The following is a 23,245-nucleotide window of genomic DNA, read 5'->3' as shown; positions in this document are numbered from 1 at the left end:
ATTCCTCCTCATCTCTGTTCTAAAGGGATGCCCTTCTGTTCTGAGGTTGTACCCTCTGGTCCTATACACTCTCCACTGTTGGAAACATTCTCTCCACATCCACGCTGTCTAGGTCTTTTCCTTACTTTAATGCTCTGGGATCTAGAAATATAGAAACATAGAAAACCTACAGCACAATACAGGGCCTTTGGCCCACAATGCTGTGCTGAACATGTACTTCTTTTGAAATTACCTAGGGTTGCCCATAGCCCTCAGTTTTTCTAAGCTCCATGTACCTATCCAGGAGTCTTGTAGCGATGTGCTACACACAGCGCTAGAATAACCATACGGAGTCGGTGAGTTAGAGTTGCGATGAAAGAGATTTATTCAAACTTCGCGGCCCGCTTTAAAGCCTTCCCGTTCCCGCCCTCCCTGGGCGGGACTACTGTGGGGAATGCATATTCCCAGACCCTTTCTGCGTGCGGGATTTTCCCCCTGCTGGTGAAGATGGCCTGGCGCCCTTTTTGGTGCCGGCCCTCTGCCTGCGCGCGCTGTTTCGTGAGCCGGTTCGTGGGTGCCAGAAAGTGGGTCGCCACATACCCCCCCCCAGAACCGGCGATACCTCCCCCAATGTCCACAGTCTGGATCAGCCTCTGTTTGGGAGGTCTGCCCCTGCGCCGCGGTGCCTGAGCCTGGACCGGTTGCGCCAAGTCCACATGGGCCGGTTTGAGTCGGTCCACCGTGAAAACCTCCTCTCTCCCCCCGATGTCCAGCACGAACGTGGACCCGTTGTTCCTGATCACCTTAAACGGCCCCTCATAGGGCCGCTGTAGCGGTGCCCGGTGTCCGCCCCGTCGTACAAAAAGAAACTTACAGTTCTGCAGGTCTTTGGGTACGCAGGTCAGGCTCTGTCCATGCTGTGAAGTGGGTATGGGGGCCAGGTTACCGAGCCTCTCCCGTAGTCTGTCTAGGACTGCTGTGGGTTCTTCCTCTTGCCCCCTTGGGGCTGGTATGAACTCTCCTGGGACAACCAGGGGCGCGCCGTACACCAACTTGGCCGACGAGGTGTGTAGATCCTCTTTGGGCGCTGTGCGGATTCCGAGGAGGACCCAGGGAAGTTCGTCCACCCAGTTAGGCCCCTCCAGGCGGGCCATAAGAGTCGATTTCAGGTGACGGTGGAAGCGCTCCACTAGTCCATTCGACTGTGGGTGGTAGGCAGTTGTGTGGTGTAGCTGTGTTCCTAAAAGTCTGGCCATAGCCGACCACAGGCTGGAGGTGAACTGGGCGCCCCTGTCGGAGGTAATGTGGGCCGGTACCCCAAAGCGTGCTACCCAGGTTGCGATCAGTGCTCGGGCGCAGGATTCGGAGGTGGTGTTGCTGAGCGGGACTGCCTCTGGCCATCTGGTGAACCGGTCTATCATAGTTAGGAGGTACCGCACTCCTCGTGACACTGGCAGGGGCCCCACGATATCCACATGGATGTGGTCGAACCTCCGGCGGGTGGGTTCGAACCGCTGCGGTGGAGCCTTGGTGTGCCGCTGCACCTTGGCCGTTTGGCACTGCATACACGTTTTGGCCCATTCACTGACCTGCTTACGAAGTCCATGCCACACGAACCTGTTGGAGACCAGCCGGACAGTTGTCCTGATGGAGGGGTGCGCTAAGTTGTGAATGGATTCGAACACCCGCCGGCACCAGGCTGCTGGGACGACGGGGCGGGGTTGGCCAGTAGCTACGTCACATAGTAGGGTCCTCTCACCTGGGCCTACGGGGAGGTCTTGGAGCTGCAAACCGGAGACTGCAGTCCTGTAACTGGGGATCTCAGCGTCTGCCTGCTGTGCCTCTGCCAGCGCTGCATAATCCACCCCCTGGGACAGGGCCTGTATGGTAGGTCTGGATAGTGCATCTGCCACGACATTGTTCTTTCCAGAGACATGCCGGATGTCCGTTGTGTACTTGGAGATGTAGGACAGATGTCGCTGCTGGCGGGACGACCAGGGGTCGGACACCTTAGTGAACGCAAAGGTAAGCGGTTTGTGGTCTGTGAACGCGGTGAAAGGCCTACCTTCTAAGAAGTACCTGAAATGCTGGATTGCCAGGTATAGTGCTAATAGCTCCCGGTCGAAAGCACTGTATTTGAGTTCGGGTGGTCGTAGGTGTTTGCTGAAGAACGCCAGGGGTTGCCAGTGACCCTCGATGAGTTGTTCCAGCACTCCACCGACTGCTGTGTTGGATGCGTCCACCGTGAGGGCAGTAGGAACGTCCGTTCTGGGGTGCACTAGCATCGCGGCGTTTGCCAAGGCTTCTTTGGTTTTAACGAAAGCGGTTGCGGCCTCTTCGTTCCAGGTAATGTCCTTGCCCTTACCCGACATTAGAGTGAACAAGGGGCGCATGGTTCGGGCTGCTGAGGGGAGGAAACGGTGGTAGAAATTCACCATACCCACGAATTCCTGTAGGCCTTTGATTGTGTTGGGTCGAGGGAAGTGGTGGACCGCGTCTACCTTGGCGGGCAGCGGGGTTGCCCCGTCTTTAGTAATCCTGTGGCCCAGGAAGTCGATGGTGTCGAGTCCGAACTGGCATTTGGCTGGATTGATTGTAAGGCCGAATTCACTCAGGCGGGAGTAGAGCTGGCGGAGGTGGGACAGATGCTCCTGCCGACTACTGCTGGCTATGAGGATGTCGTCCAAATAGATGAATGCAAAGTCCAGGTCGCGTCCCACCGCGTCCACTAGCCGCTGGAAAGTCTGTGCGGCATTCTTTAGACCAAACGGCATTCGGAGGAATTTGAAAAGTCCGAACGGGGTGATAAGTGCTGTTTTGGGGATGTCGTCCGGATGTACAGGGATTTGATGGTATCCCCGGACGAGGTCTACCTTGGAAAAGATCCTTGCGCCGTGTAGGTTTGCTGCGAAGTCTTGAATGTGCGGCACAGGGTAGCGGTCTGGCGTTGTAGCCTCGTTCAGTCTGCGGTAGTCACCGCATGGTCTCCAGCCCCCCGTTGCCTTGGGCACCATGTGAAGGGGGGAGGCCCATGGGCTGTCGGACCGTCGTATGATCCCTAATTCCTCCATCTCCTTGAACTCCTCCTTCGCCAGTCAGAGCTTGTCCGGGGGAAGCCTTCGAGCACGGGCGTGGAGGGGTGGTCCCTGGGTCGGGATGTGGTGCTGTACTCTGTGTCTGGGCATGGCTGCCGTGAACTGTGGTGTCAGTACTGATGGGAAATCCGCCAGGACCCTGGTGAATTCATCGTCGGACAGCGTGATGGAGTCCAGGTGTGGGGCTGGCAACTGTGCTTCACCCAGGGAGAACGTTTGAAATTGGCGTGGACTAATCGCTTCCCTTGCAAGTCGATCAGCAGGCTGTGGGCTCGTAGAAAATCTGCCCCCAGCAGTGGTTGGGCCACGGCGGCCAGTGTGAAGTCCCACGTGAACCGGCTGGAGCTGAACTGTAGCCGCACCGTGCGGGTGCCGTAGGTTCGTATTGTGCTGCCATTAGCGGCCCTCAGGGTGGGTCCCGGTTCTCTGTTGCGGGTGTCGTAACTCGTTGGAGGTAAGACGCTGATCTCCGCTCCGGTGTCGACCAAAAGGCGGCGTCCCGACTGCTTGTCCCAGACGTACAGGAGGCTGTCCTGATGGCCAGCCGCCGTAGCCATCAGCGGCGGCTGGCCCTGGCGTTTCCCGGGAATTTGCAGGGCGGTCTGCAGCAGCGGGCCTCCGTGCCCCACCGCTGGTGGTAGAAACACCATTGTTCGTTGGGCTCCTCACTCCCGTCGCCGGGTTTTGTAGGCTCTGCTGCCGGGCCTGGTCTGGTCTGTCGTTGGGCACGCGGCTTGGTGATCTGTGCGACGGATGCCCCTCTCTCTTTCCTGGCATTCCACAGCACATCTGCTCGGGCCGCCACCTCCCGGGGGTCGCTGAAATCTGCGTCGGACAGCAGCAGGCATATGTCCTCGGGCAGTTGCTCTAGGAACGCCTGCTCAAACATGAGGCAGGGTTTGTGTCCTTCAGCCAGGGCCAGCATCTCGTTCATTAATGCTGACGGCGGCCTGTCTCCCAAACCATCCAGGTGCATTAAGCGGCGTGCTCGTTCGCGCCGTGAGAGTCCGAAAGTCCTTATGAGCAGGGCTTTGAAAGCTGTGTATTTGCCGTCCTCCGGGGGCGACTGTATAAACTCCTCAACTTGTGCAGCAGTCTCCTGGTCGAGGGAGCTCAGCACGTAGTAGTAGCGAGTGGACTCCGAGGTTATCTGCCGAATGTGGAATTGTGCTTCTGCTTGTTCGAACCATAAAGGGGGTCGCAGCGTCCAGAAGCTTGGCAGTTTTAACGAAACTGCGTGAACAGATGCAGCGTCGGTCATCTCTGGTCCAAATATCGTTTGGGCCGTCGGGGTCACCAATTGTAGTGATGTGCTACACACAGCGCTAGAATAACCATACGGAGTCGGTGAGTTAGAGTTGCGATGAAAGAGATTTATTCAAACTTCGCGGCCCGCTTTAAAGCCTTCCCGTTCCCGCCCTCCCTGGGTGGGACTACTGTGGGGAATGCATATTCCCAGACCCTTTCTGTGCACGGGATTTTTCCCCTGCTGGTGAAGATGGCCTGGCGCCCTTTTTGGTGCCGGCCCTCTGCCTGCGCGCGCTGTTGTGAGCCGGTTCGTGGGTGCCAGAAAGTGGGTCACCACAGTCTCTTAAAAAGACGCTATTGTATCCACCTCCACCACCATCGCCAGCAGCCCATTCCGCGCACTCACCACTCTCTGTGTAAAAAAACTTACCCCTGATATCTCCTCTGTACCTATTTTCCATGTACCTCTGTGCCAGTTGTGCATGAGACCAGATGGATTCTTGATTTTAATCATTTTAAGGCAGGTTCTCTAATGGCGTATCATTCCACGGTTTTGTTGACCTGGAATTTTGTACCAAAATCTCCAGAGAGGGAGAGCAACACATCACTGGCACCAGCCTACCCGCCATCAAGAACATGTACAGAAAGGTGCTGGGAAAGTGCCAGTAGCATCATAAAGGATCCCACCCATCCTGCTCAAGTACCGTCTGTTCCACTCCCATCAGGGTGGAGGCTACATAGCATCCACGCCAGGACCACCAGACTCAAAACAATTACTTTCCCCAAGCTGTAAGGCTGATCAACATGTTTGCCCTGGAACTCTACCACTAATTTATTATTTCCTGTCCGTCACCTATATACAGTTGATCGTCAATTTATAAACATACAATCAATCTATTTACATAAGCTATCTTATGTATTTATATTTATTGTGTTTTTTAAAATTATTATTGTGTTTTTATCTTTTGTGCTTTTTTTTGGTGCATTGGATCTAGAATAACGATTATTTCATTCTTCTTTACAATTGCTTACCGAAAATGACATCCAACCGTCTTGAATCTAGGACCCACGAATCTCTGAGCTGCTACCTGCTAAAGTATGGGTGGAAACCTACGTTAAAGTCTAAATGACAATAGAGTTACTGTATGTTGTTGGATCCCAAGAGAGGGAATTTGTAGAATACCTACGAGTTGGCATTTTAGAGCAACTTGTGGTTAAACCGATGAGAGAAAAGGCATTTCTGGATTGGGTTTTGTTTAATGCACCAGATTGACAAACCTAACTGTTTGTCAGGTTGGAGGCCGGTGACTAGTGGTGTGCCTCAGGGATCTGTACTGGGTCCAGTGTTGTTTGTCATATACATTAATGATCTGGATGATGGGGTGGTAAATTGGATTAGTAAGTATGCAGATGATACTAAAATAGGTGGCGTTGTGGATAATGCAGTAGGCTTTCAAAGCTTGCAGAGAGATTTAGGCCATTTAGAAGAGTGGGCTGAAAGATAGCAAATGGAGTTTAATGCTGGTAAGTGTGAGGCGTTACATTTTGGTAGGACTAATCAAAATAGGACATACATGGTAAATGGTAGGGCATTGAAGAATGCAGTAGAACAGAGGGATCTAGGAATAATGGTGCATAGTTCCCTGAAGGTGGAATCTCATGTGGATAGGGTGGTGAAGAAAGCTTTTGGTATGCTGACCTTTATAAATCAGAGCATTGAGTATAGGAGTTGGGATGTAATGTTAAAATTGTACAAGGCATTGGTAAGGCCAAATTTGGAGTATTGTGTACAGTTCTGGTCACCAAATTGTAAGAAAGATGTCAACAAAATAGAGAGAGTACAGAGAGATTTACTAGAATATTACCTGAGTTTCAGCACCTAAGTTACAGAGAAAGGTCGAACAAGTTGGGTCTTTATTCTTTGGAGCATAGAAGGTTGAGGGGGGACTTGATAGAGGTATTTAAAATTATGAGGGAGATAGATGGAGTTGACGTGGATAGGCTTTTTCCATTGCGAGTGGGGGAGATTCAAACAAGAGGACATAATTTGAGAGTTAAAGGGCAAAAGTTTAGGGGTAACACGAGGGGGAACTTCTTTACTCAGAGTGGTGGCTGTGTGGAACGAGCTTCCAGTAAAGTGGTAGAGGTAGGCTCGATATTGTCATTTTAAGTAAAATTGGACAGCTATATGGACAGGAAAGGAATAGAGGGTTGTGGGCTGAGTGCAGGTCAGTGGGACTAGGTGAGAGTAAGCATTTGGCATGGACCAGAAGGGCCGAGATGGCCTGTTTCCGTGCTGTAATTGTTATATGGTTATTTGGTTATTTCATTAAGGACTTAAGGTAAAGGAGCCCCCAGGAGGCTGTGATCATAGTATGATAGAATCCACCCTGCAGTTTGAGAGGAAGAAGCTAAAATCAGATGTATCAGTACTGCAGTGGAATAAAAGTAAGCTCTCTATTTATCAAGTTTAGAATGCGTTGATCTTGTTAATTAAACACATATGTCTATGTCTGTTATTTCGCAAATAAAACGAGGGTCTTACACTGTGTGACCTAGAGCATTATTTTTAATTAAATCCATTACTGAACATTACTCTCTAAGCCATTTTTCAGAATCTGGAATGATTCTAAAAGTAATTGTGTAGATCTGAAGTTTCCAAATGTTGATTGAGTGTCAGGCGGATTGCCTGATGGAATAGTCTAGCTGTATGTATTGGAGGTTCTAAAATAATACCCTTTCAGAGACTGAATGAAGGAGTATTTCCCCTAGAGTATTCTTTAATTTCTGTGTTTGAAATGTCAAAGAGGAAAATCCATTTAGAGAGGGTTACAGAGTCTTTCAGCACAGAAACGGGCCCTGCAGTTACCCACCACGTCAATGCTGAGCTTTTTGCACAGCTATACTAATGCCATTTGCCATTTTAGGCCCATCTCCTTCTAATCCATGCCTATTTACTTGTCCAAATGCCTCTTAATTGTCTTTGATTTCTTGAAAGTAACAAGGAAAAAGGCTAAATGCGTAGGTCTTATCTATTGATATTTTTTGCAACACACTGTTTCCCTTTATAACCTTTATAAAGGGAATGTTATCTGAATTTGCCATTGTATTTAAATCCAGCTGCTACTTGTCTACAATCACAAACACTCACTGGTGTTCAATCTGTTGCTTTGACACTGCACAGTAGAGACTTCTGGCACTGGGAATGGAACTTGATATCAGATCCAAAAACCTCCTTGCCCAGCACTGATATAACACCAATCTAACATATTATCAACAGTCTCACAACACATAGATGAAAGAAAATTGGAAACTATGTGGGAGGGAAGAGCAAGATTGATATGGAGTAGGTTAAAGGGTTGACACAACATCATTAATCGAAGGGCCTGTACTGTACTGTGATATTCTATGCTTAACTCTGTCAGCAGGCCCTTCAGCCCATCGAGTCTGCACTGATCATCAACCACACACTTACAGTAATCTTACATTAATCCTGCAACACACATCAAAGTTGCTGGTGAACGCAGCAGGCCAAGCAGCATCTGTAGGAAGAGGTGCAGTTGACGTTTCAGGCCGAGACCCTTCGTCAGGGTCTCGGCCTGAAACGTCGACTGCGCCTCTTCCTACAGATGCTGCTTGGCCTGCTGCGTTCACCAGCAACTTTGATGTGTGTTGCTTGAATTTCCAGCATCTACAGAATTCCTGTTGTTTACATTAATCCTGATTTATTTTCCCAACATTCTCATTAGTTCCCCCGGATTCTACCACTCAACAACACTAGAGGTATCTTAGAGTGGGCAACTAACCCATTGACCTGCATATCTTCAGGATATGGGAGGAAACTGAAGCATCCGGAGGAAGCCCACACAGTCAAAGAGAGAACGTGTAAACGCCAAACTGGCAGCATCTGAGGTCAACATTGAACCTGGGTTTCTGGTGCTATGAGGAAATGTCTCAAATAGCTGAGCTACTACGCCATCCCTTGAGTTCCAATAGCCTGAGGTTTTCTTCTCAGTTCCCTCATTTGAGATAGATGGAGATGGAATTACTAAGAGAGAACTCCATTCTCTAATTATACATTAGAGAATGACACCCTGCCCCACTCCTTTAACAGTGAACTTTGGTGAGTAGGTTCTGAACATGGCAATGTTTCTGTGTGTCCAAGATCTACTGTTGGAGATTGATTGTGGAGGAAATTTATATTGGTTGGCGCGATGCGGGCTGAAGGACCTGTACTATCCCATATTCTAAATCTAACGCCATGTCATTTACTTGTCTCTTCGTTCATCCCTCCCATCCTCTCCTCCCTAGGTTCTATTTATTTATCATCATCTCCCTATCTGGTTCCACCTATCACCTATTAACCTCCGTACTAACTAGCCCATCAATCTATCCATCTTTTCTTTCCCATTTGGTTCCACCTTTAATCCACCAACCTTTATCCTACATCCCAAGTACTGCTGCACACTGGCTAATTTTCCTGTTCCCTCTCAGGCCTGACACAGAACCCCATCTGAGACATTGACTTACGTCTCTCGTGTCCACAGATGTTCCTTGATCTATCTGTTCTTCCAACATTCTGCTTTTGCTCTAGATCCCAGTATCTGTGGTCACTTTTGTCTTCCATCACCTACTAGCCTCTGATCCATTGTTTTCCTCATATTTCTGGCAATCTTTCCTCTTAGTTTTGACACAGGGTCAGGTTCTGGGCATGTTATGCTGGCGCTGGAAGTGTGGCAATGCTTGTGGGCTTCCCCTAGCACATCCTCAGGTGTGTTGGTTGTTACCGCAAATGACACATTTCACTGTGTGTTTCCATGTACATGTGATAAATAAATCTGAATCTGAATCAAGCTAAAACATCAGCATGCACCTTTTGATTCTACATATGCTGCTTGACCAGCTGAGTTAGTCCAGCACTGATTTTTGTTGTTTGTGGAAAGAGAAACAAGTTAACATTTCAGGGTGAGGGACCCTTCATCTGAACTGAGGTTAGACTAAAAATAATTGAAGATTAGCTTTATTTTTGAAATATATAGTGAAATGTATCATTTGCTTCAATGACCCAACACAGTCTGAGGATATACTGGGGCAGTCCACAAGTAATGCTACGCTACTGGCACCAACACAGCATGTCCACAACTTGCTAATCCTATCCCGTAGGAGAAACTCAGACCTGCATGTCTTTGAACTGTGGGTGGAAACCAGAGCACCTGAAAGAAACCTATGCAGTCACGGATAGAAAGTAAAAATCTTTACAGACAGCAGTGGGAATTGAACCTTTGCTAGCCACTACGATGTGCTGTGCACCTAAATAACATGGGAGTGCAGGGAAACTATTGATGGAATAAAAGGAATATTAGTAATAGGGTGAAATAATAGACAACTACTGAATGGAAAGTTAACTTCTTTTGTGTGCGTGATATATTGCTAATATTGGCCCTTGTAATGCAAAAGGCCGCAGACAGGGAGAATTGACGTGCAGGCAACTGAAAGCTCTGGATCACTTGCTGCAGATTGAGAGCAAGTGCTTCACAAAGCAATTACCCAATCTGCATAAGGCTCAGGGCTGGAGAATCAGTCCTTCAAGAATATTTGGGGCCAGGAAGATAGTTCTGGCAGAACATATGAAAACAGAATTGTAAGGCATCTGACTCAAGCCCCTAAAAAGGAGTTTGAAGACTGCTGAGAGGACCATCGGGGACTCTCTTCCATCCATCAGAGATATTTATCAGGAGTGCTGTATACATGGGGCCCTTAGCATTGTCAGTGATTCCTCCCATCTGTCCAACCATCTCTTTGATCCCCTACCATCAGGCAGGAGGTACTGTAGCATTAGAACAGGAGCTGTTGGGATGGGAGCTTCTTTCCCCAGGCTGTAAGACTACTGAGCTCTACTGTGTTGTGCACCATGGTCCAGAGGAATGTTGTTTTGTTTGATAGTATTCATATGTACGGTTGAATGGAAATAAACTTGAACTTGAAGTGATGGGGGTGAATTGGCTCTAACAGAAAGATCAATGCTGAGAGGGGTGTGGAGAATGGATAAATACCTATAAGCTATGGAGATTGCCAGGTCTGGGTTGTTGAGATCAGGTTGTTGACGTCATGAACCAGGGATTTTGTTGAGGGGGAGGGAAGCATGGGATTCAGTGACTGAGAATGAGATTGAAGATGAGATCAGGTCCTCAGAGATTGGGAGGTCTTTGGTTGTGAATGAAGGATCAAACATGTATAGAATAATTTACAGGGATTCCAATCATTTGCCACATAATAAAAACCAGTTGTCCTGGATGTGTCTAATCCTATGACAATTTGTTCTAAATTCTCCACGCTGCACTAATAACATTGTATTTAGAATTTTGTCACCTTGTACAACTGATACAGAAACTGCACGAGGCACTTGGTGATTAAGTATTCTGGGAAAAACCCAGTCAAAATATCCTGGAAATGGTTACTGTTGTTTTCAGTTTTGGAAAAGTAAATTTTTCATCATACAATGTTAACGAAGCTTAGCTGATCAACCTTCTAGTCCTATTATTATAAAAAATTCAAACAGCATTCAGAATACAGTCTTTTGAGCTCTAACTTTAGAATGGTGTAAACCTATTTTTATGAAAACTTTGTATTTTTCTCTTTGGCATTATTAATCAACCACTCCAAAACTATTTTCTTGTATTTAACATTGTAGTGATTTAACATTATAGAATTTCATTAAAATTCTATACACACTATAATAAATAATGAGGCTGTTTAATATTTTTTGCACAGAACTTCATTAACCATTTCAAATGAGCATCCTAACTGAACAATACAGGATTAAATTTGTTGCTCTGCTCAACATTTAAAACAGTAACAATTAGAATGGTGATAATAAAATGCACAATAGATAAATAAAGGACAGTCATTTTCTTAAAAAAATCATATTTATTGATTTTTTTAGGCAAATACTGCATATTGTACATATCTATTTCAAATTATAAAGCAACATGAAATTCAATAAGTAGATCCATTTTTGTACCATTTTGGAATGCCCTTTGAGTCATTTGCTATACATTGTTCTTAAGAAATACTTAGTAAGGGCTTTTTATCATTTTTAAAAACAACAGAGTGGAGGTTGGCAAAATATTAATATCCTTATTTAACTCTTGCATCTGTTTGTGTAGACATCATATAATTGGGAACAGACTATCTGGAGAATAGCTGGCTAATATATGCTGGTAAGCATAAAACACCATTCCATTTCTGAGGGATCACACAAGATTCTTTCATGCATATCTGCACATTGTTACTTAGTCTATATTGGTGTGCACCTGAATAAATGCACAGAATTTGTAGAAGATTATCCATACGCTTGTGCCATTCTACATGAATATTAGCCTTTAGCTCTTCATCATTTTAATAATACAGAGGTGTCATTTATGGGTTATATTTGTGAAAATACAAAAATCAGCAATGACAAACTCCTGTTGAGTACATAGGATAACACTTTGCTTTGCAGAGCTGATTCAGACCTTTTTATTAAGTTTCAGTCTTGTATACTGCTTATACAAATGGTTCACAAATGTTATCTGAACTCAACCTGTTAACATTTCCCCTTCCTATAAATAATGGAGTAAACTAAACATAACAAAAATAAGCATAAAGGCTCTTTTTACATTTGTTTAAAGAGCTGGCACCTAACAGACTAAGTAACGGAAACTGAATTATCTTTGCATTTGTAGAAGACTGAGGGAAAGATGAGAACTGGTATACTTTTCAAAGAACCAATTAGTGGAATTATGTAATGGAAAAATAATCCTTCCAAGATGTTGAAACTTCTTCTGCTACAAAAACATAATTAATAGTAAGCATAATTTAATGACTATGAAATCTAAAATGGGGCTGGTTTAGTTCTTAATGGATTTTAGAATAGCTTTAAATCATCTATTCTAAAATATTATGGTGTCCAATAACCAACAGGGATAGTTTTCCTGTGGTTCTTCACTTCAAAAACTACTTAACAAATGGTTAAAATATTACTGTATATTTATAACTGGTACATTAATTTTACACTAGCGACATTAATAGTACAAATGTAGAAGACATCAACAAGATCTAAACGATTTCTCACCTTGTATGCCACTGTCCATTCCAATTTTTACCCAATTTTAAAATAAATCTTTAAAATTAAATTTTTATTACATAAAGGGCTAACTGAATAATTCTGCTCTCCTTCTCATTTTTCTTCCTTCCCATTTTTTTTCGTTTCAAGTTTATCTCAGATTTCCTTTTGAAAGTTAATGAGTTTACTTCCCTGCCAAGCAGTGGATTCCAGTTCATAACATAAAAAGTTCTTTCCTCTTCCATTTGGTCCTTTTAGTAAATGCCTTAAATTGGTGTCATTATTTAAACCTTTGTAATAACAGTTACATTTTCTTGTTAATTCACTCTACTATCAAAGCCTCCATAATTTCCAGTGCTTTTATTAAATTTCCCCTCAACTGTCTACTCCAGCTTTTTAAATTGGCAAACACTATACTTACAAAGTGGTAACCTATACTGTGAACTGGAAATGAAGTGTTTTCGCTGAACGTTCAGATGTTTAGCCATGGGCAAAACATTAACATCAGATTCTTTTGGCTCGCTTGCACTGAATACAAATATCTTTGTTTTCTCTCTGTCTTCCTCAGCATCATTAACCAGAGCAGGATTCTGATTGGTATTGGACTGTAAACGGTTGTGTGTGTTCTCCTGGGGCCTGTGGGCATCATCTAGCTCCGCTTCCAAATCATAAATATTTAATTCAGCCCTTGAGTCATTCCTGCTCTTGTGCTTTAATGGTTGTGTTCGGTTTAATCCATGTGGCGAATCTTGCAATATTTTGGAATATTGTTTTTGCCCCATAAAGTAACAAGTAATCGAAGTAGGATGGACACATTTTCTTTCAAACATCGGTCTCCTCTGCATTTGGCCTTTCAGTTCCCCACCAGGCCAACATACCCAGGCAGAACCTTTGATCGTAGCTGAATCTTCTATTTTGCTAATATTTTTATGTTTTTCTTTTAGCTTTGTGCTTTCAGCAGATGCAAGTACTTCTGATTTCTGTGGAACAACCTCAGCTGGTTCCCTGTGAGACAGGTTAAAAAAAGATTTCACAAAACACATTGTCAAATTTCTCCTCGTTTATTCAGTTACTAACAGATTTTATTTACACCAGTAAGTATAAAGATGAAAGTGCAATACATTTTAAAATATAAATGTTTTTCTGACGTTCTGAAAGGAAATTTAGTTTAAAATGCCACTTAAAGCATTTACAAACTATACATATTGTAAATTAAGTTCAATTTTTAGTACGTGCCAAGTTAAGGTGTATAGGCATGACAATTAGCCACACATCACTTTGTCTGGGAGGAAGCAGAATGCAAATTGTGAAATTTTGATTCCGACTGTAAAGCAACAATTCTGCTGTTTGCATTATCCATCCTCTGGGTGAACAGACAGCAAGATATGTTCAGTTCATCCTCTGGGTGAACTGAGAGCAGGCTATGGACAGTTCATCCTCTGGGTGAATTGACAGCAGGATATGCTTAGCCTCAACCGGCAAGACAGCAAATAGTAAACTCTGTGCCTCAGTTCTTCTGAACAACTTGCCAAAGCATTAGAAACATAGAAACATAGAAAATAGGTGCAGGAGTAGGCCATTCGGCCCTTCGAGCCTGCACCGCCATTTATTATGATCATGGCTGATCATCCAACTCAGAACCCCGCCCCAGCCTTCCCTCCATACCCCCTGACCCCCGTAGCCACAAGGGCCATATCTAACTCCCTCTTAAATATAGCCAATGAACTGGCCTCAACTGTTTCCCGTGGCAGAGAATTCCACAGATTCACCACTCTCTGTGTGAAGAAGTTTTTCCTAATCTCGGTCCTAAAAGGCTTCCCCTCTATCCTCAAACTGTGACCCCTCGTTCTGGACTTCCCCAACATCGGGAACAATCTTCCTGCATCTAGCCTGTCCAATCCCTTTAGGATCTTATACGTTTCAATCAGATCCCCCCTCAATCTTCTAAATTCCAACGAGTACAAGCCCAGTTCATCCAGTCTTTCTTCATATGAAAGTCCTGCCATCCCAGGAATCAATCTGGTGAACCTTCTTTGTACTCCCTCTATGGCAAAGATGTCTTTCCTCAGATTAGGGGACCAAAACTGCACACAATACTCCAGGTGTGGTCTCACCAATGCCTTGTACAACTGCAGTAGTACCTCCCTGCTCCTGTACTCGAATCCTCTCGCTATAAATGCCAGCATACCATTCGCCTTTTTCACCGCCTGCTGTACCTGCATGCCCACTTTCAATGACTGGTGTATAATGACACCCAGGTCTCGTTGCACCTCCCCTTTTCCTAACCGGCCACCATTCAGATAATAATCTGTTTTCCTATTTTTGCCACCAAAGTGGATAACTTCACATTTATCCACATTAAATTGCATCTGCCATGAGTTTGCCCACTCACCCAACCTATCCAAGTCACCCTGCATCCTCTTAGCATCCTCCTCACTGCTAACACTGCCGCCCAGCTTCGTGTCATCCGCAAACTTGGAGATGCTGCATTTAATTCCCTCATCCAAGTCATTAATATATATTGTAAACAACTGGGGTCCCAGCACTGAGCCTTGCGGTACCCCACTAGTCACCGCCTGCCATTCTGAAAAGGTCCCGTTTATTCCCACTCTTTGCTTCCTGTCTGCTAACCAGTTCTCCACCCACACCAATACCTTACCCCCAATACCATGTGCTTTAAGTTTGCACACTAATCTCCTGTGTGGGACCTTGTCAAAAGCCTTTTGAAAATCCAAATATACCACATCCACTGGTTCTCCCCTATCCACTCTACTAGTTACATCCTCAAAAACTTCTATGAGATTCGTCAGACATGATTTTCCTTTCACAAATCCATGCTGACTTTGTCCGATCATTTCTCCGCTTTCCAAATGTGCTGTTATCACATCCTTGATAACTGACTCAAGCAGTTTCCCCACCACCGACGTTAGGCTAACCGGTCTATAATTCCCCGGTTTCTCTCTCCCTCCTTTTTTAAAAATTGGGGTTACATTAGCCACCCTCCAATCCTCAGGAACTAGTCCAGAATCTAACGAGTTTTGAAAAATTATCACTAATGCATCCACTATTTCTTGGGCTACTTCCTTAAGCACTCTAGGACGCAGACCATCTGGCCCTGGGGATTTATCTGCCTTCAATCCCTTCAATTTACCTAACACCACTTCCCTACTAACATGTATTTCACTCAGTTCCTCCATCTCACTGGACCCTCTGTCCCTTACTATTTCTGGAAGATTATTTATGTCCTCCTTAGTGAAGACAGAACCAAAGTAACTATTCAATTGGTCTGCCATGTCCTTGCTCCCCATAATCAATTCACCTGTTTCTGTCTGCAGGGGACCTACATTTGTCTTTACCAGTCTTTTCCTTTTTACATATCTATAAAAGCTTTTACAGTCCGTTTTTATGTTCTCTGCCAGTTTTCTCTCATAATCTTTTTTCCCCTTCCTAATTAAGCCCTTTGTCCTCCTCTGCTGAACTCTGAATTTCTCCCAGTCCTCAGGTGAGCCACTTTCTCTGGCTAATTTGTATGCTACTTCTTTGGAATTGATACTATCCCTAATTTCTCTTGTCAGCCACGGGTGCACTACCTTCCTTGATTTATTCTTTTGCCAAACTGGGATGAACAATTGTTGTAGTTCATCCATGCAACCTATAAATGCTTGCCATTGCATATCCACCGTCAATCCTTTAAGTGTCATTTGCCAGTCTATCTTAGCTAATTCACGTCTCCTACCTTCAAAGTTACCCCTCTTTAAGTTCAGAACCTTTGTTTCTGAATTAACTATGTCACTCTCCATATTAATGAAGAATTCCACCATATTATGGTCACTCTTACCCAAGGGGCCTCTCACGACAAGATCGCTAATTAACCCTTCCTCATTGCTCAAAACCCAGTCCAGAATAGCCTGCTCTCTAGTTGGTTCCTCGACATGTTGGTTCAAAAAACCATCTTGCATACATTCCAAGAAATCCTCTTCCTCGGCACCTTTACCAATTTGGTTCACCCAGTCTACATGCAGATTGAAGTCACCCATTATAACTGCTGTTCCTTTATTGCACACATTTCTAATTTCCTGTTTAATACCATCTCCGACCTCACTACTACTGTTAGGTGGCCTGTACACAACTCCCACCAGCATCTTCTGCCCCTTAGTGTTATGCAGCTCTACCCATATCGATTCCACATCTTCCCGGCTTATGTCCTTCCTTTCTATTGCGTTAATCTCTTCTTTAACCAGCAACACCACCCCACCTCCCCTTCCTTCATGTCTATCCCTCCTGAATATTGAATATCCCTGAACGTTGAGCTCCCATCCCTGGTCACCCTGGAGCCATGTCTCTGTGATCCCAACTATATCATAATCATTAATAACAATCTGCACTTTCAATTCATTCACCTTATTACGAATGCTCCTTGCATTGACACATAAAGCCTTCAGGCGCTCTTTTACAACTCTCTTAGCCCTTGTACAATTATGTTGAAAAGTGGCCCTTTTTAATGCTTGCCCTGGATTTGTCGGCCTGCCACTTTTACTTTTACATTGTGTCATTATCGGCTTCTGAAATGGTGCATTTCTCTTTTTCAAACATGCGGAGTTACAAAATGATGTGATTTGTGACAAAATTCCAAAACATAGCACTTTATTCCTCTCCACAGACACTGCCTGACCTGCTGAGGTTCCTCCAGCATTTTGTGTGTGTTACTCTGAACTTCCAGCATTTGCAGAATCTTTTGTGTCTAAGGTTTTATTTTGATGTTTCCTTCCTTTAGAATTTGATTATTGTATAGGATTCTGAGAGCCAATTGTATTTAAATTGTACTTCAGTTAAAAAAGGTTCAAAGGTTAATTTATTATCAAAGTATACAACTCTGAAATTTTTCAATTCTCCGGGTAGCCATGAAATCGAGAAAAAAAAAGAAAGGCAGTACAATCATCAGTTCCCAAATCCCACCTCCCTGCAAAAAAAAACGAATAAAAATGGAACAGGCACATCAACCCCCAAATCCCTCCTTCCGTCACAAAAAAATGAGCAAAACAGATCAGGCACATCGACCCCCAAATTCCTCTTCCCACACAAAAAAAACAAACAAAACGGATAAGGCACATCAACCCTCAAATCACCCCCTCCACAAAAAAAAAGAACAAAACAGATCAGGTGCATCGACTCCCAAATCCCTCTTCCTGCACAAAAAGCTGAACAAAATGGATCAGGAACATCGACCCCAAACCCCACTCCCTACACAAAAAAACTGAGAAGATCAGGCAAAAAATAACACGGAATGTAAAAGAGAGTCTATAGTCCAAAGTCCAAATCCAAAACTCAGAAAAAGTCTGGACAATGTTCTCTGGGCACAGCTGAAGGCTCTCCCCTTTCCAGTACAGAGCAACCCATTAAAAGCCAAGTAGCCAGCGCTCATGCTCTACACTCACTTCAATCCCCCTCATTGCTTTAATCAGTGAACAAAGGGAGCTTTAATCGGCAAAATGGAGGCAAACATTGGCTTGCGCCCCGTCCTGCAGACTGCCCACTGTGAGGTTTGCACACACTGCCCCTGCCTTCTGGAATCCTCTTGGAGACTGCAGAGCGCTGGAACACTCAAATGATCTCCAAACTTCTGCACTTGCCTTGATGTTTCAATTGCCCTTGTCGCTTTAATCGGCAAACAATGGAAACTTTAATTGGGGAAATGGAGTCCCTCATCTTCTTGTGTGCTATCCTGCAGCCCTCTTGCTATGAGGTTCGCTCACACTGACTCTACCTCCCAGAATCCTCTCGGGGACTGCAGAGTGCTGAAGCACCCAATCTCCAAACAACAAAACACAGGCTCCAACCATTCCAGAATCAGATTTAAGATGAGAAACAAAGGTAAAAGACATAAAAGTGAAAAAGATTGTTTGATGATCTATCCAGAAGATGTTGACCAAAGGAGCATTGTATGCAGTTACCATCTTGACTGGAAGTTGGAGCATATAATTAATTTATAAAAGCAGAGAAATGAGTTGCAATATTGGAACTGAGTAGTACATTTAGCCCATCGATCCTTATAATGTATTTAGTGAGATTATGGCCAAAATGTGGTCCAACTCCATTCTTCCCCCAAATTCTTTAATTGCTTAGCCCACCAAAATATCAACCAACCAGATCTAAATTTAACAACTGAATTTGTAGGAAATAAGGTAATACAGTAGAAAAAGAGGTTAAGTAACATTAGGACTGAAATAGAATTTATACAAAGATATACAGATTTAGATTACATTTTCTTACCATCTCTGGAACTGCCTAAAAATACTTCCTGAAGCATAGTTACTGTTGCAATGCAGAAATTGCAACAGCAGCCAAATTTAGTCCAGTAAACACTCCAAAAGGGCAATCCAATATTGACTGGGTAATCAGTATTTTTGCAGATGTTGACTGAGAGACAAGTATTGGCCAGGCTACCAGGGATAATTTTATTTATCTTTGAAATAGTGTCATGAGATCTTTTCCATCATGGTTTAATGGTTCATTCTCATTCTCAACACTTGAATCCTGGATTGGCACTGGAACGCATAATTTTTTGACTCGGAATAAAATCACCAAAAAAGGAATGGATGTAATCAGAATTCCAAGTACAACTGCAGAGGAGTTCCATTGTGTAGGAGTTAGTTTCCTAAAAAAAACCATACAGTAATTTTTGAAATATTTGTTGTTTCTTTCACAATGTTTATTTAGTTTTTTTCTCACATAAATTCTGTAAGAGCAAAATGTTACTCCTTATCTCAAATCTTTTGGTCGTTAGTTCTGTAAGGGCAGCTTCTTGTTGCCTGAACTGCCGTAATGCAGGGATGCACTGCATATTAAACCAATAAAAGAGGAAGCACTAGTGGATCTAGTAATGTAAATCAAAGACAACAGATTAAAAAAAGCAAATGAATGCCAATGTAGTCATGCCAATGGTGACCTTAACATATGACAGTTTGAAATAAAGATTGAAAAGGTCACAACTTAAAGATCAAAGTAATGGAACAAGAGTAGAAAAATTACAGAACATTTTAGCTGATTTGTAAAGATCATTGGAAAGCATATCCTGGTAAAATAAAACAAGAATCTGTCACAATAAAATAAAAAAGATTCACCCCCATGTCCTATATCTATATATAATTATGATCACAAGTTGGAATTAATTATGCTTATTATTGTACAGTGGATTTTTTTTCCAGCTTGTTCTTGTTATTGGCATAGTGCCTTCCAGTTCCTGCATCAGTTGCTGATCTGACATGTTTTCACCATGTAAATTATAGTAGATTTTAGAAGATCTGAGGATCTCTAAATTCAGTCCAAAAAAAAAGATGAGGAACTTCAGGTTCCAACTGATATTTCTGCAATCAGAAGATCCCTGTAATATTTGGGCATTGTAACAATTCAGTATCATCTTTTCCTATAGACAGCTATTTTCTGCTTAGAAGAGCATGGAAGATGATTTGATTGAGACATAATGCTGAATTAAAATTGTTTTGGAGTTAACAAATGTTATAATTAAAAGCAGTTAAACTTGATTCCCTGATTATTGATCTTTATCCTGGAGTGATGAAAAAAATGATTGAGATAAACGACATGGAGATTACAGAAGCAAGATACTATTTACATAGTTAATGTGATCCCTCAAAAGAAGTAAACAGGAATTATTAAAGGGACATCTTAATGCCAAGAAGTCTGAAGTGGAACAGATAAATAGTAAAATCGCTTGGAGCCGGTAGTTCCATTTAAAATACCCACCACTGCATTGTGTGTTGTACAATATTACAACTGTTGTCAAAAATTCTTTGAATAGAAAATTACTCTCAATGTGTAGGTTTTCATAAATAAAATGGCAGAAGCATTTTAATGTAAGGGAAACCGTATTAACTCGTTTATTGTCCTCCAAAGCGTGGTTAAAAACCATGTCATAACATCATCACATCAGACCAGCCTCTTAAAGTGAAACCCAACTCAATGTTGGTGATTGTGAATTATACCTATGCTTGCACCCATTATATTACCCAAGGATAGCAATCTTTCTTAAAACGTATGACGAAGCAACACGTGTTTATCTGGTGAAATTTAAAGTTTGGAGTTGTATGCCTTTGATGTAACTATCTTTGTCTCTTGAAATATTAAAAAGGTTATTGATTTTTACAAATGACATTTCTGCATCATGGTCCAAATAGTAACACGATTATGAAAGGGTAACAGTTTACACAAAAGTGTAGAAGCTTAGGATAAAGTATCATATATTGATGATGTGTCATGCCCTTCCACCTTCCTGCAATCACATCTGCATATTCAAAATCATATCATTAATGAATTAACTGAATTTGTTTTGTATATACAGATCATTTGGGTAAGGTTTTTAAGAATATCTATTTATCATTGCAAAATTATCTCATGGATCAGTTGATGAAACAGAGCATTTCCTCTGTCATTCTTTCCACTAATATGTTCCTTTCAGCATCTCATCTTTATATCAAAGTCTCTCTCTGTATTTTTCCAACATTGCAAAACTATGCTTACTTTGCTTTAAGTCTAAATCATTCATATATCTCAAACTCAAAGATTATCTGGGATCATAGCCTACAAACTTTATCCAAAGTGAACAACAAACATTTACTCTAACCATTGATTGTCCTTTCATCAACCAATTTTCTTTATTAGATTTTGTATCATTATACACCTGTAACAACATTTCTCATAAGAAATAAAACCATAAGAGATAGGAAGAATAGCCTTACAGACCTTTGAGTCTGACCTGCCATTCAATAAAATCTTGGCAGATCTAGTCTTGGCCATAACTCCACTTTCCTGCTTGTTCCCCATAACCCATGACCCCATTGTGAATTTGTCAGTACCTCCAGCTGAACTGTCTTTTTGTATGTTTCCCCCTAGCCGTCAGTCTGTGGTTTTGTGTTGCCATATGCTCCCATCCCTACTCCTGCTCTACTCCGGCCCCTGTATTACTGAGTACTCCATCTCTCACCTGTTTCTCATTATTACCTGTATTGCTGCAACCTGTGTCTCATTGTGCTTCACCTATCATCTGCCTCTCTGTTTATTGCTCAGTGTATTTTAGTCCTGTGTTTTCCCCTATTTGTTGCCAGATTGTGCCAGTGAATTTTCCTGAGCCTTTCCAGCATTTGTGTCTGTACTCTGTCTGAATATTGACTCCACGGCCTCCTCTACTGTAAAGATGAAGCCACACTCAGGTTGGAGGAACAACACCTTATATTCCGTCTGGGTAGCCTCCAACCTGATGGCATGAACATCGACTTCTCTAACTTCTGCTAATGCCCCACCTCCCCCTCGTACCCCATCTGTTACTTATTTTTATACATACATTCTTTCTCTCACTCTCCTTTTTCTCCCTCTGTCCCTCTGAATATACCCCTTGCCCATCCTCTGGGTCCCCCCCCCTTGTCTTTCTTCCCAGACCTCCCATCCCATGATCCTCTCGTATCCCTTTTGCCTATCACCTGTCCAGCTCTTGGCTCCATCCCTCCCCCTCTGGTCTTCTCCTATCATTTTAGATCTCCCCCTCCCCCTCCAACTTTCAAATCCCTTACTCACTCTTCCTTCAGTTAGTCCTGACGAAGGGTCTCGGCCTGAAACGTCGACTGCACCTCTTCCTAGAGATGCTGCCTGGCCTGCTGCGTTCACCAGCAACTTTTATGTGTGTTGCTTGAATTTCCAGCATCTGCAGAATTCCTGTTGTTTGAATATTGACTCTGCCTGACTCTGGTTTTTGGATTTCTCTGGATGTTTTGATCTCTGCCTGAACTTTGACAACGACTTTGTTTGCACCTCGGGATTTGTTACTCAATTAATATCACTGTGTGCACAGTACTGGGTCTGTGATTGGATCCCTGCTCGAGCATCCCGACAGAATTTCAATATTGCATATGTTCCATGACAATCACCATAGCTCTCTGAGATTGTGAATTTCAAATATTTAAGATTCCCAGAGAAGGAATTCCTCCTTACCCATCTTAAATCACAACCCCCTATTTTAATGTCACTTAGTTTGAGGTATCCTCACAAAAATAAATATTCTCTCAGCATCTACTCTGCTAAGCTGCCCGAGCCTAACATTTCACTAAGATCGACACCCAATCTTAACTCCGACGTTTTAGTCTAAACCTGCTCAATGTTCCTTATAAGATAATTCCTTCATACCAGAAATCAAATGAGTGAACCTGCTCTGAATTGCCTCCATTACAAATGTATCATGCAAAGGATACCAAGACTGCATTCTACTCAATGTATGGTCTCCCCAGTAATAACTCAGTTGTAGAAGTAAACCAAACTATTGTACACCTTTTGATTTATGCACATGCATTTCTCCAATTGCCAATTTTACAAGTGAACCGAATAATTCAGATTCAGGCATATTATCATTTATTATCATATACACAAAGGTGAAATGAAATGCCTAACTGGCATGAAACTCAAAGTAAACAATACTACAGTGACTAGCACAAAATAACAGAATAGTACAAAGATGACATGGCATATTACAAATGAATGAGTACAAAGGTAATAGTGTAATCTGAAGTAGAGCAAAAAGAAATGTTAACACGACAATAAGGGAATAATGGAGAGAGATAGAATTGAGTATCTGTGAAGGAGCTGTGAAAGTGATTGTTGATTCAGAAATCTGATAAAAGTAGGGAAAGAAGCTGTTCTTGTTTTTGGGTCTGGTTGTCTGGGCTTTTAAGTTCCTGTATCTTCTCCCAGAAGCTAGAAAAATGAATAGGAGATGGTCAGGGTGGCAGGCATCCTTGACAGTACTACTGTAATGCCC

The 23,245-nt window shown here is 43.2% G+C and overlaps 1 long non-coding RNA gene across 1 annotated transcript; it reads right to left on the bottom strand.

The window, feature by feature from the left end:
* Positions 1-10,966: 10,966 nt before the first annotated feature.
* LOC134360105 (uncharacterized) lies at positions 10,967-22,211 on the bottom strand. The gene is made up of 3 exons (XR_010021252.1): positions 22,012-22,211; positions 18,697-19,081; positions 10,967-13,431 (listed from the first exon to the last, which is right to left on the bottom strand). It is a non-coding gene; the product is annotated as an uncharacterized LOC134360105 (long non-coding RNA).
* Positions 22,212-23,245: the final 1,034 nt, after the last annotated feature.

Source organism: Mobula hypostoma, chromosome 21 (assembly GCF_963921235.1).
Source record: "Mobula hypostoma chromosome 21, sMobHyp1.1, whole genome shotgun sequence".
NCBI lineage: Eukaryota > Metazoa > Chordata > Chondrichthyes > Myliobatiformes > Myliobatidae > Mobula > Mobula hypostoma.
The sequence above is the reverse complement of the archived record's forward strand: the minus strand, read 5'-3'. Positions and strand labels throughout refer to the sequence as shown.